This window comes from Berghia stephanieae, chromosome 3 (genome assembly GCF_034508935.2).
Source record: "Berghia stephanieae isolate SIO BIC M18660-M18661 chromosome 3, UCSD_Bste_1.3, whole genome shotgun sequence".
Classification (NCBI taxonomy): Eukaryota; Metazoa; Mollusca; class Gastropoda; order Nudibranchia; family Aeolidiidae; genus Berghia; species Berghia stephanieae.
Genome location: NC_088362.1, coordinates 21,403,137 through 21,416,292, shown reverse-complemented (window position 1 = coordinate 21,416,292; position 13,156 = coordinate 21,403,137). Strand labels below are relative to the sequence as shown.

General features: G+C 36.2%; 1 protein-coding gene across 2 annotated transcripts in view; it reads left to right on the top strand.

Annotated features, from left to right (window-relative positions):
- The first annotated feature begins 9,706 nt into the window (after positions 1-9,706).
- Positions 9,707-13,156, top strand: part of LOC144967316 (snake venom 5'-nucleotidase-like) — a 37,628-nt gene continuing 34,178 nt past the window's right edge. The window contains exon 1 of one of the 2 annotated variants that reach the window (XM_078904397.1): positions 9,707-9,753. The gene's annotated coding sequence lies outside the window, so the exon portion shown is untranslated. Of the gene's footprint in view, positions 9,754-11,613; positions 12,050-13,156 lie in introns of those variants that run through there. The other variant, XM_078904395.1, reaches the window with a different exon arrangement.

The window sequence follows — 13,156 nt, the reverse complement described above, 5'->3', positions numbered from 1 at the left end:
GTTGGTCCGTTATACTACCGGATGGCAAGGTTGTGAGTTTCTTAACCAAGCGCATACTATCTATAATATAGATAGTATGAAGTTGACGTAACTCAGGTCTTTGTTATTGCTTTTTTGCCATCCGCGTTTATGAGTAATTCTCACGAAATTTTAGCCAGACTATAAACGTTCAAGGTTAGACATAGTTTTGTGTGTTGGTCAGATAGTATGCGCTTGGCTAAGAAGCTTACAACATTGCCATCCGGAGTATAACGGACCAACACACAAAACTATGTGTAACCTTAAACGTGTATAGTATGGTTAATATAGTTTAGTGAAAAGTGCTCATTAACGTGGGTGGCAAAAATCAATAACAAAGACCAGAGTGACGTTATCTTCGTTCTATCTATAGTCAGATTAATACTATTTAGTAAGAACTATTCATAAAAATGGCTGTCTAAAAACAATAACAAAGAGATGAGTGAAGTCAATTTCGTTCAATACTGTGTTAATGATAATATTTCACGTAATACTACACACTTTCCGTGCTCAGTCGCTGCATCAAATCGTTGTAGTATTGGCAAAGCAGTAAATTTAATTTGAACTCTTTCAACCGTTTCAGTCTGAATAACCTCACAATGGCAGACAAACCTATGATTATCCGTGAGTAGAATCCGTATATAGCAATTCAGCTTTTACCATTTCAACCTACTCTTCAATTTAACAATCGATTATTTATAATTATTGCTGGATTTGAAGGCAATCTCCACGATTTAACGATCATGGATCACAAAAGTCAACTAAAGAGTTAAATAATTATTGAAATATACGCAGGTAATTTGATAATTTTAGAGATCAATTTGTTTTAATATTGCCTCTCTTTTGACCACGAAAGGACACCGATTTGGCGAATTAATTGAACACTCGTACGGTCATGACAGATCGATAAATAGGTAGATAGATAGACAGATAGATAGATAGATAGATAGATAGATAGATAGATAGATAGATAGATAGATAGATAATTATGTGAATGAATAGATGGATGAGTTTATAGATATATAGATAGATAGACAAATAGATAGATGGATATATGGATGGATAGATGGATAGTTAGGTAGATAAATAGATAGATAGATAGATGGATAGTTAGGTAGATAGATAGATAGATAGATAGATAGAGGATGGTTGAGCACTGAACTTCTGTTCATCTAGTTTTAACTGCAGACCGTATCTATCCTTCATTAAGAGAGAGCAGTGATACCTATGCGAAATAAAAAACGGTAAAATAAACAGTACCGTCAACAGGGGTAACTTTGCTTTAAGAGGTAACTTTGCCTCTGTAAATTTGGAGCATTTTGAGTCATCTCAGTTTTGTTGTAGTTATTATCCTGGTTAAATGACTGAACTTTTTGTCAAAGGAAATTAGGACCACAAAACTAAATATACTATACTTGGTCCAAAATTAAAGAGGCAAAGTTGCCCCTTCAGGCAAAGTTACCCCAGTTGACGGTAACATTTAATTCAGACATAAGCTCAAAACCAAATAATAAAACCGAGTTGGAAATGGATCAAACTACTTGAAATAATATTATTTCAGTCAAGACATCAGTATGCCATGTTGTCTAAAACGACACAGTGGGTTTTCGATATTGAATATATCATATTGGGGACCTACTACAGTGTGGGTTTGTTGTTTTTTTTTAATTATTGACGCATTTCAGGTGTAAATAACTAAAATGCGATGTATGTTTTCATCAAACGGTTTTTAACCATAAGTGCAGAACTAATTTAAGTTTTGATTGATATAAGTTTTAACACTGTGCGCCCTTTCATAAGTGAGTTATAATGCCATGAGTAGAAAATGGTAATTTTTAAATAACTCATAATTTACAGTGTGCTTTAAATCATTGATACATTTCAGGTTTAAATATTTCAAGAACAGCTGCAAACACATCAATTTGGTTTTCAACATATTAATTCAAATTTATTAGCTTTTTTTCTGACATCCTGTTTCTGATCGTGCGTTTGTGCAATTGTCCGATCTAAAGCTTCACGTTACCATCACCCTTTTGAATGGCACTACACAAGCGTCTCTCCAGTTCGTCCCAGGTCTTTTGCACCATGAAAAATGTGACAAAGCAAACTGCTTCTCTTATAGTTTGTCTTCAGGTGACGTCATACACAAAAGAACTTAACAGTGCCAAGTTGATTTCCTTAGATTAACATATTATTAAATAAAATAAACTTTCGATAATCAAGTGGGACAAACCCAAAATAAATCACGATTTATGTCAAAATTACCCTTTTCTACTGATGACGTCAAAGCTCAACTACTAAAGGACACACAGTGTTAAAACTTATATCAATCAAAACTTGAATAAATTCTACTCATGTGGTAAAAAAAATGTTTGATGAAATCTTACACAGCTCTCGAATTTTCAAATCGTGAAATGTGTCAATAATATCAAACACACACACACACACACACACACACACACACACACACACACACACACACACACACACACTGTATAACGATAAGATAAGTGGAATCGTAAAATGTTTTTATAATAGACGGGTCTATAATATATTATAATAAATTCCTAAAAGAAATGCTTAATCGTAGAAGTTGGGTGACTTAAGTGGCTCTGCATAACCATGAGTGTTAGTCCAATAAAAATATTATAACAACGCGAAGCCGATTTAAGACGTTGACACGGAATCAATCTTTGTTGTTATACCATAAAAGGGGTTCCGCACTGGGACAGGACTGTCCCAGGACATACCTGCGCGAATGCATTATTTTTTTATTTTTTTTTACAAGATTCAAAAATTTATTTGTAGGTAATTGCAACTCTAATAATTCACATTATATCAATCAACATAAGATACGACATGACGACAATGATTTTTTACACTGTACAATGGGATTTGTTTACATAAGATTGATATAATCATGAAATATTCTTATAGCAAGAGTAATATTATTGCTACTACTACTACTACTACTACTACTTCTACTATTACTACTACTACTACTACTACTACTACTACTAACTACTACATACTACTACTACTACTAATACTACTACTACAACCACTACTACCACTACTACTACTAATACTACTACTACTACTACTACTACTACTACTACTACTACTACTACTACTACTACTACTACTACGACTACTACTACTACTACTACTACTACTACTGGCAATGGATGAAATAGAGGTTGCATATTTCTGTGCTTTACTACGTGGGAAAAAAAAGACAAATGGAAAAAGAAAACAATATTGGGTGCATCCTTTAATGACCCAAAGATTGCTCAAGGGTCAATTCCGTAGACTCTATGGTGATCTCCGATCTTATCTTAAAATGACTTTCTTGGAATCACCTCATTTTACCCAGGTGCAAATGAGTACCAGTTCGCTGATGAAAGTAATCTTTGACGGACTAGCATCATTCAAGAGGATAATAGAAAGTCAGCATGGCTCGGTGGTACGGTCTTTGCTTCGTACCCGAAAGGCATCAGTTCGATCACCCGCTGATGCGCTGTGCTGCCTTGAGTGTCATCTCGCCTAGCTCAATTTGCAGCGCTGCACTGCGGCTGACGCCTGGGTTATACCTCGCCCTAGGTCAATTTGCGGCGCTGCATTGCGGCTGACGCTGGGTTATTCCAGCCTTCCCTTGGAATAGACCCTCGAGAAAAATTTCCCCTATGGGATGAAAAAGGGAATTTTATTTTTTTTAATTTTAAACTGTTATCTGTCTGCTCAACGCTACAGAAACATGGATAAGTTCCGGATTTATAAGCTTAGGAGGCAAGATGGCCAATGGTTAGCGCGTTGTACTCTGGACTCAGAAGTTCTGTGTTCGATTCCGACCGAAGCCAATTTGTACTTTCTAGAGCAAGAAAATTTACTCCAATCACTCACTCCATTCAGGTGTAAAAGGGTAGGTACCTGTCAAGCTGGGATAGTAATCTGCGATAGACTAGCGTCCTGTTCAAAGGTTTTTAAACAAACACGTTAATTGTCCGCTTCACGCTATTGAAACCGGAATAACTCCTGCACCATTGGTTACAAGGCTCTAAAGGAGTTAATTTGTCTTACAATGAGTCCAAGTGGCTCAGAAGAACTTACTTAAAAATATTTTCATTGAGAATTCCCGAAATAAATAACGATAAAGATAATTGATCCCACAAGTTACATAATAGATGTGCGACCGGTTTTAGACACGTTACTGCTGTGTCACAAAGTGTGACACTTCTTAAATTATATTTATAAACATACGTTTTTAAATTGCCGAAAATGTTTATGTTGCTATGCCTTCTGTACGTGGTTTCATCACATAGAATTATTTTTTGAATTGTTCTTGCTTTTTTATATTCAGAATTGAAATAAATAAATAAATTATAACTGTGAAATTGAGTGTAAGCTTCAGTTTAATATACGAAAACAGAGAAAATGGACGTTTCGGGTTTCCCCTTCATCAACAACACATGATGAATTAAAAACTACAGACGAATGAGATAATGTGGTAGTGGCGTTGTTAAGATGCATAAACAAAAACATTGACTGGCAGGAAATTGTATGCTACTTTGTGAGGAAGCGCGAATTAAAACAGAGCAATAGAAATTTATAAAAGGTGCGTACTTAATTATGTCAAAAGAGGGGAGGCGGGAAGGAGCTGTGTAATGCAGTAAAGAAAGTGAACTAAAATAAAGTGTGGACTATTGTTGGAAAATAAATACAATGGAATTGGAAATAAATACAAAAATATAAGGGATGTAGGTATTAATATATTAGTGGCATTAGCAGCAGCAGAAGCAACAGTAGAAATAGTAGTAGTAGTAGTAGTAGTAGTAGTAGTAGTAGTAGTAGTAGTAGGGATGCAGAAAATAAAGACAGGCATTTCAACTTTGACACGGCGCCGCCAAGTCTGGGACTTTTTTGTCCTAGTGCGGAAGTCTGCTATATTTTTCTACTATCACAAACGATATGACCTGTCCTGTCCCGTTGATTTTGTAGCATTTCACAACGGCTTGGGACACAACGGGACTGTTTTGTCCCGTCCCATTAGGTGCGGAAGATTTCTCTAAATTCTATATGTTACAGATTTGGGAGAGGACTGTCCCAGGACAGTCCTATCCTAGTGCGGAAGAGGTGTAACGTGTCAGTTAAGGCCAAGTTTAGTTGAAAAGTTGAGTGGTTTGATCGCTCAGTGTTAGTGCATTGACTCTTTCAAACCAAGCCAAGTGCATAGTGGTAGGTACCGAGCCCGCGGGGTCCCAGATGTGGCGCCCTGACTTACTAATTCCTCTCGGTTCCCGTTTGGACCTAGGGTTGCAACTCTAGGTTCTTCCAGCGCACTCAGCTCTGGGCCATAGTCGAATCCTTGGAAAAGGCTCTTTACTCAAATTCTCTCACCGTACTCAGGTGTAAAATGAGTACCTGGCCGTCAACAGCGTTGTATCTGTCTGAACTAAATTGTCATATCGCCTAACAGGCGTCATATCTCGTCCTACATGTTAAGTGTTGCTTTGAGCACGTTTAGTGGATATTGCGCTATATAATAAATATATTTTTGTGTTAGTTAGGTGTGAAGTTTTGGGGAAAATCCTGAAAATGCTGGTAAGGAGAGAGTTAAAACTTTGATCGACCGTGGGTTGTTTTATCCAGGATTTAATATGACCAGTATAGTTTTTTACTCATAAGTTTTAATGTTTCACTGAGGATATTACTGATAATCATTTTGTGTTTTTCCTATCAAAGGCATTTAACGGATACAATCCTAGTTTAAGCCTTCAGCCATGTTATGTTATGTCTCAATGGTTTCTATGTTATAATTAAAATTAAAATTGAGCTTTTATCCAGAGCAATATAACCACTAAACGTACTCACAGCGCTTTACAAGTGGTCCCTTGTCAACAGCAACACTTAACATGAAAGACGGAACATGACGTTAGGCGGTATGACAATTTTTCGGACAGCGACACGCTGTAAACGGCCAGCTACTCATTTTACACCTGAATACGGTGAGATAATGTGAGTAAAGAGCCTTCTCCGAAGGACTCAACTATGCGCCGAGCGAGGCTCGAACCCAGGACCTTCCGGTCAGAAAGCGAGTGGCATGCCACTAGACCACATATTCGCACAATGTTTAATATATTTGTATTGAGAATTGATCTACTAAGCACGACCCCCCCCCCCCCTTCAGCCTTGATATGAACTTTATAGAAATCATTTGGAGCATGATCAAGAGGGAACTCAAGACACGCCCTCAATTCTTGTTTCAGTATTATTGTTCATATTATGACAGATTAACTCACTCAACCCTAGAGATTTTTGCTACTGTTCAACATTGGAAAATATGTATTAAAAATGAACATGTACATAGATAGTTTTATCCAACTATCATCAGCATGCATAAACTAAAAACACTAGCTTTGATACTATGCCTATAATTTGTCTCATAAAAATGTAATAAATAGGCATGGGGTGTAAAAGTAACCGGGTATATTACGGATATAGTCGGTGTTAGGGTTGAGTGAGTTAAAACATTTGGATCTCCCTATTTTAAAGTACAGAAGAATTCGTGGTGACTTGATTCAAATCTATAGATTGAGAACAGAGCGATTACGCTTAACTACTGGCTTGCTAACAAATTTTGCAGAGTTTGTGTATGTGTGTTGAACCGTAGCCATCGTTATGTTATAGATAGAACGAAGATGACGTCACTCAAGCCTTTGTTATTGGATTTTGCCACCCGCGTTTGTGAGTGATTCTCACTAGACTGTATTAACCAGACTATAAACGTTTAAGATTACATATAGTTTTGTGTGTTGGTTCGTTATACTTCCGGATGGCAATGTTATGAGTTAATTAGCCAAGCGCATACTATCTATAGCTTGACACTGAAATCCCAAAAGACTGGCATTTTGACGTCATTATTTGCTGTTTTTTTTGTTGTTGTTGTTTTTTTTTTTTTGTTTTTTTTTGCACCGCCTAGTGAGTTGTCGTTAGTAGTGCTCATGGAAACAAGTGAATCCACTGGTTGAACTATTGTATACAACTCACGATTTGTTTTCTTTTGTGGCAAAAGACTGGCATTTTGACGTCATTTTTTGGTCAGTGTCAGGCCATAACTACCCGGTTGAACCCATGACCTCAAGAAGTCGGGAGACGGACTCATGAAAGATAATACGCTTGATAACCCTTTTTTAGGAGTGGTGGATGGTGTCGATTGCAGAGCGTTCTTCTCGCGGCCAGGCGGAGTTGTCGTTTTAATAGGGTCTTGGGTTCGAACCCCCATCGCCGCAATGTTTTTACTCTCTATTGTCTTCCGGTACTGTTGTTCTACACACTTCATATCTTGTTCATTCTGATGCTCTATTTACAACATTGTGCGCCACTTAATGACGCAATGTCAGATGACTGAAAATTACGGAGAATCTACAACTGCAATGATTAGTGATTAGCAAGGCCCAAGCATTGCCTAACGCAAACGGCGCCCAGAAGAAGCATTAGCATTAGACAGAAAATTGTTAATTTCAAACCATATGATTATGTCATTTGCTCTAAATATAGCAGTAGCAATAGTGTTGAGGGTATGAACCAGTGTCTAAGTTGGTATATCTATATTATATGTTCATATATTCATTTTACAGATGTATTATTAAATGATCATAAAAATGTTCATGGTATTTGTAATAACTGATAGCCTTCACGCATGAAGTGAATAGATTGTTGAAAATTTAACTGTAAAAATCCAGAAATTTTTGCGATGCCAGATCTTTTATCGGTCTGTTTTGATTGAGGAAATCAATGTATATATATATATATATATATATATATATATATATATATATATATATATATATATATATATATATATATATATATATATATACATATATATATTTGTGTGTGTGTGTGTGTGTGTGTGTTATAGCCTACATTTCCAATTCGCAACGCAATTAGGTATGTCAGTGTTAATCAGATGACAACTATTGAAGTTAAGATAAAGTGAAACTATTCAAAATGACAAAACTTGAAACTGAGCTGTATGAGGCACTCTATTTATAACTCTTTTCAATTTGGAGTATCAATCCAAGCTTACCTATAGTAGAACTAACAGCGATCTCAATCATAGTTCCCAACAAAACCAAGGAATGAAGCGCTGGTATCGATTATATCACTCTCGAGTAAAGGACCAGGTTCAGTCTTTTATTTTTTTTTTTTTTGCCAAACACAATAGGGTATGGAATTCTTTCTCCGACACTTGAGAAATTCTGTTAGTTTTGAGAAATTTAAAAAAGAGCTTTTATATAATGTAATATCCACTAAACGTGCTCAAAGTGCTTTACAATGGATCCCTGGCCAACAGCAACACTTAACATTTAGGACGGGACATGACGCCTGTTCAGAGACAACGCTGTTACCGGCCAGGTACTCATTTTACACCTGAGTACGGTGAGAAAATGTGAGTAAAGAGCCTTTTCCAAGGACTCAGTTATGCGCCAAGCGAGGCTCGAACCCAAGATTTTCCCATCCGAAAGCGAGTGTCATACCACTAGACCACATAGCCGCACAAGTTGTCAATTAGCAAACATTTGTCGCGGGATGACATAATTATGGTACAGAGGCATAACCTATTACCAACCCACACCACACTAACGCTGCGCATACTTTCAGTATTGAATCTGTAACCTATTTTTTTTAAAGTAATAATAACCACTTAGATCTTTAAGTTAATTTTGGCATAGTTTGAGACGACGTGTACATATATGTAGGTCTGACATCCGAACCCACTTATGGGCCTAGTTTAACATTGTTGTAATGGACACAATTTTGCGTCATTTTTGGAGGCTTTCATTACAACAATGAGCCCATAAAGAATTGGGTTATCAGACCTGCAAATAAGTGCACGTAGGTTAGAGGGCTTCTTTCCTTTTGTTAGGCAGCAACCAATTGGATTCAATAGTCTGATGTCACGCCGCCCGGCAACGGCGGCCATCTTGGTTCTAAACAAAAAAATCATTACTCTATATTCTTCATGCTGGCTAGAACTTTTCATATGCCTTGTGATCAGAATGTGTAAAAGTCAAAACATGATCAAATTTGTTTTTTTCCCTCTAGATACTCTTTTATGCTCGCCGGAGAAATATTTAATACGGGCGTCCGCCATTGTTCCGATAGTTTAGAGCCAGTGTTACTAAGTTACCATGCGTCATTAGGAAGGAAGTGACGTTACGACTGTTGAAGAGTATTCACGATTTGATATTGTCAAGGTCCTTGGCAATGGGCATGATCTATATTAACTTTCCATGTGCTGGAGGTCATTGGTCACATTGCAAAATGTGCTACAAATGACCCACTCAATGAAAAGTGTTCACAGCTTTTGAAATATCTAACATCACGATTGGTTATTTTATTCAGTTTGACACATGGATATGTTTATAACATTTGTAAACAAAGCAGCGTGTTTACATTTGTTGAGAAATATCCAATCGTTGGAAAACAACAAATCAGGTGATTGATGATCTGGTTGGACGAAAACACGAATAAAGATCACTCCCATTGACGCAATCACTGCATAATTGTTAACACCCTGCCTTTTTAACGGTTCCGGTTTACATGGTACACATACAATAGGCGATCGAGGTTTGCGTTGCCATTTTGATAAGATTAGTCATGCGTGACGTTTTCCTTGAGTCGTCCGCACTGTACCACTTATTTATGTCAGTCAGACTGTCCGATAACAAGGTATACTTGTAGAGAAGTTATAAACATTAAATGCTACTTAAACTGAGTTATAGCCTACCCATCTTTATGTTAGATAGCCAGGTAGACAGCTTAAATTATAAGAGATATATGAGCCACCGTCTCAAAACGGTATTATATCGAGCTGAATAGGACTGTGACCTTCGTAAACTAAAGGCCAGATGCTGATCAAAAAATAGGATTCAGTAGTCTGATGTCACTTCCGCACAGCAACGAGCAGCTTGGTTCTAAACAAAGAAAATTGGTACTTTTAATCTTCATGCTGGCTAGAACTTTTTCACATGTCATGTGATCAGAATGTATAAAAGTCAAAACATGATCAGATTTCTAATGTTTTTATCCTCTGGATACACTTTAATGCTCGTCGGAGAAGTATTTCATAAGGGCGTCCGCCATTGTTCAGATAGTTTAGAACCAGTTACTAAATTACTATGCCTCATTACGAGGGAAGTGACGTCACGATTGTTGAAACCTATTGCTGTTGGAAGTGCTCAAGGAGAAAAATGATTCCATAGGTTCAGTTACTGATTACAAGTCACAATCAATTTTTTTTCCGTGATCTTCGTATTATTTTATGAAGAATTTATATATATATATATATATATATATATATATATATATATATATATATATATATATATATATATATATATATATATATATATATTATCAGGCTTTTAGTTAACGAATGTTACGATACGACCCTGGAAAATTAATTGAAATATAGAATTAAATATCCAATCCAGTCCAATCCAATATTTTAAGATGCTATTTACAGTTCCAAATTGTGTAACATTAAGACCACCGTCAATTATTAAAAACAAGTAATGAGGAAAAACGAAATTCGAATGTTTTGAAATGCAAGAAATGTTATTTATTCACCACTATATCGAATAAATACTAGCCCCAAATCTCATGTTTGCGGGTATAACTTGAATTTTTAACACCTTGTCCATCCCGACATGATACCGTTTTGAGGCAGTTGGCCACATATTGATAGTATGCGCTTGTGTATCTCTCTATTTACATATCTTTCTCTCTCTATTTGAAGTATTATTCGCTTTGAGCCTCAGTCGTCTCATACAGTGACAGAATAGAAGAACCTGATCAATCAGGTTCCCCAAAGAATTTGACTGTTTGCTTAAAATATTTCCAAAAAAAAAAAAAAAACAAAAACAAAAAACGTAAAGTACTTGGATTAACAAGTTGTGGGCTTTTTAATTCAATGAATGAAGATTAATGTAATTTCGGTCGAATAGAATTTCCCTTTGGGTGAATGATTGTTTTCAACTTTTTTTACAAAGACATGATCAAAGAGACCGACGGTCGAATTTCATTTAAAACGAGCTCTTGGTGCTATATGATCTAAAAAAGAATGATAACAAATGAAATTCCTTTTATTGATTCCATGGGCGGAAATTTGCCTCTAGGGTCTTTTCCAAGGGCAGACTGGGATAACCCTGACGTCAGTCGCAATGTAGCGCCTCAAACTGAGCTAGAGCAAGGTGAACTTGCTCAAGACCATACAGCGCAACGCGGGTACTCGAAATCGATAGCTTTCAGGAATGGAGCAAAGATCTCACCGCTGAGCCACTCTGCCCCCCAATAACTATAAATGACATTCATTAACCACTATATAAAAAGAGATTTCTTAATGTCTTCGTTGGATCCAAGTTTCCGTTAGATCCGAAATCGATATATCTGAATTGCACTGTATGATCTTTTCATTCAGTGACGGATTTAAAAATCTCGGTTTAGGACGTGATTGTAAAACATCGCAGACACCTCTTCACTGCCTCTATAACATAAAAGCCATTTTATGCAATTGCTTCCCTTCCCTAGGTAAGCCCTTCACTCGTGTTACACAAGTTGTGGATCACAATACGCACTGGGATACGCATTATCCATACGGATGACATGCATCGCGTCATCCTGACAAATGAGGAAAAATCTCATTCACATTCGCGGTAACAATTCTCTGAATGAAGGACACAACCCCGCGTGTGTTCATCCAGACAAGTGGGGAAAGTATTAATTGCATCAAAGAGACTGGGTATAGCGTAGCGCTCTACTATCTATGTTCACACTTACAGTAACAATTCTCTGAGTGAAGGACCCAAAATACCGCTTGTGTTTTCCCTAATAAATGAGGAAAATCTAATTCGCATTTACAGTAACAATTCTCTGAGCAATAGACCCAATATACCTTCCGTGTTTGTGTGTGCATCTCTATCGTGTTTCTTCTACTTTGTACTGGAGAAACTTGATAAAAATAACGGTAAGAACAATTAAGATTTTAGAACTCTTTCTTTATAAGCATTAATTTTTTTCTATTTCATAGAAGAAAAACATATTTAGATATTTATTATATATCCATTCATAATAATATGCATTTTTCCGTATTTATGTCTATTCGCTTATTTCTTTCTTTATGATCTATTTAGTTATTTATTTGTTTATTCATGTGTTTATTTATTTATTCATTCATATTTTTAAATTATGTTATTTATATGTTCATTTAATATTTAATGTATCTGTTTATTTATTGATTTTCTAGTCATTTATTTGTTTATCTATATGTGTATTTATTTATGTAAAAAAATGACCCTTTATGTAGCGCAATATCCACAAAACGTGCTCAAAGCGCTTTACATGGGTTCCCTGGCCAATATCAACACTTAACATATAGGACGGGACATGACGCCTGTTTAGCGATATTACGATTTTTTGGACAGACAACGCTATTAACGGCCAGGTACTGATTTTACACCTGAGTACGGTAAGAGAATGTGAGTAAAGAGCCTTTTCCAAGGACTCAAGTATGCGCCGAGCGAGGCTCGAACCCAGGACCTTCCGACTCGAAAGCGAGTGTAATACCACGAGACCACATAGCCGCACTATAAATATAGTTGTGTTTTTGTTCATCCATTCCTTTTTTCCTATCTATTCATCCACTGATCTACCAAGGCAAAAAAAACCCAGTCAAATAGAAGCGTCTGTGTTTGGACAAACTATTTGCCTAATATCTACTATTTTTCATCATCTTTAAATGGCATCAATTCTAAAACCATTAAGATTGAAATGTAAATTTCGAACTCCAAACCTCTTTCTATCTATCTATCTATCTATCTATCTATCTATCTATCTATCTATCTATCTATAAATCTATCCATCTATCTATTTATCTATCTATAACTCTATCTATCTATCTATCTATCTATCTATCTATCTATCTATCTATCTATCTATCTAGGTATCTATCTACCTATCTATAAATCTATCTATCCATCTATCTATCTATCTATCTATCTATCTATCTATCTATCTATCTATCTATCTATCTATCTATCTATCTATCTATCAACCTACCTACCTACCTACCTAC